The sequence below is a fragment of the Trachemys scripta genome, chromosome 4 (assembly GCF_013100865.1).
Source record: "Trachemys scripta elegans isolate TJP31775 chromosome 4, CAS_Tse_1.0, whole genome shotgun sequence".
Classification (NCBI taxonomy): domain Eukaryota; kingdom Metazoa; phylum Chordata; order Testudines; family Emydidae; genus Trachemys; species Trachemys scripta.
Window position 1 is genome coordinate 96,428,956 of NC_048301.1, and position 1,268 is coordinate 96,430,223.

Consider the following 1,268-nt stretch of genomic DNA (forward strand, 5'->3'; position numbering starts at 1 on the left):
TTATACCCTGGTATACTGCATTGCTGTAATCCAGGTGAGAGATGATGAAGGCATGAATAACTGAGACCAGGGTCTTAGTCCACCAGACTAAGATGGTAGAATGTTACTTGGTGATGCTGCTATATGAGAGCTCAGCGTCAGTGAAGAATGCATGCGTACTCCAACATTATGGACCGAATTGACCAATTGAGTGTTCGTCTTCAACCAAGACTGCACCGTATCTGCAACGTCTTCCAGATACCATCCTCTGCCCACCAGCGTCACCCTTGTCTTGCTCAAGTTCTGCTTCTGCCAGGTGGTTTTCATCCAAGAACTGCTCTCATCCAAGCACTGGGCCATCTTGGTGGTAGTGGTATTGTTATATGTGGTGAAGGATAGGTACTACAGTGTATTATCTGCAAATTGCTGGCACTTGAGTCAGTGTCATATGACCAGTTCACCTAGTGGCTGCATGTAGATGTTGAAAAGGACCAGACAGAACTGATCCTTGTGGAACAACGTAAACGAGGAGTCTAGTGTGGAGGTGCAGTTTCCATCACTACTTGTTTGGATCATCCATCCAGAAAGGACGGAAACCATTTTAGTACATTACCCTAGACCCGGCAACTCTCTCAGGTGATATAGTCTCATATTATGAAGTTCTATACAATATACTTTGAGTGAATGCTCATTTTGGGTAGGTCTTTAATACATGGTGATGTTAGGGAATCAAATTGGTTTCCTTTCCCAAAGGATAGCTCAGCTCTCAAGTTTGGGAAACATTGCCACAACAACTAGAGTAGCAGATTGAAAAGTCTGGTTTTAGTGTCTACATACAAATTTGGTTTGTTACATGGTACAGACGGTACTAGATTGAGGGTTTTTAAAACTCTTGAACGTGGAACCATCTATTAGAAATTAAAAATGAACTAAAATGTCTGATTGCTGGCAAACTTAATTTTCTTAATGACATCTGAACTTCAAGATTTTCTGCTGCCACCATCATAATAGATTGCAGTTTGTTTGTTTTGTTACTGGTGGGCTCGGGATATAGGCATTTTTAAAAAAAGGATGAAGTAAAATAGATCACTCCAAAACAGATGGTAGTAACTACTTTTTATTATTACAACAGTGGCAGATCTTTTCACTCTACCATATAAGAATACGGAAAGTTTTCTACATCTTTATTTTTCACCTGTCAACTTAATATATTTGCACATTATCTACATACCTGTAATGTTATTTCATAAACTTTTGTTTAAACCTGCATCTTTGTTGCTTTTTATTTA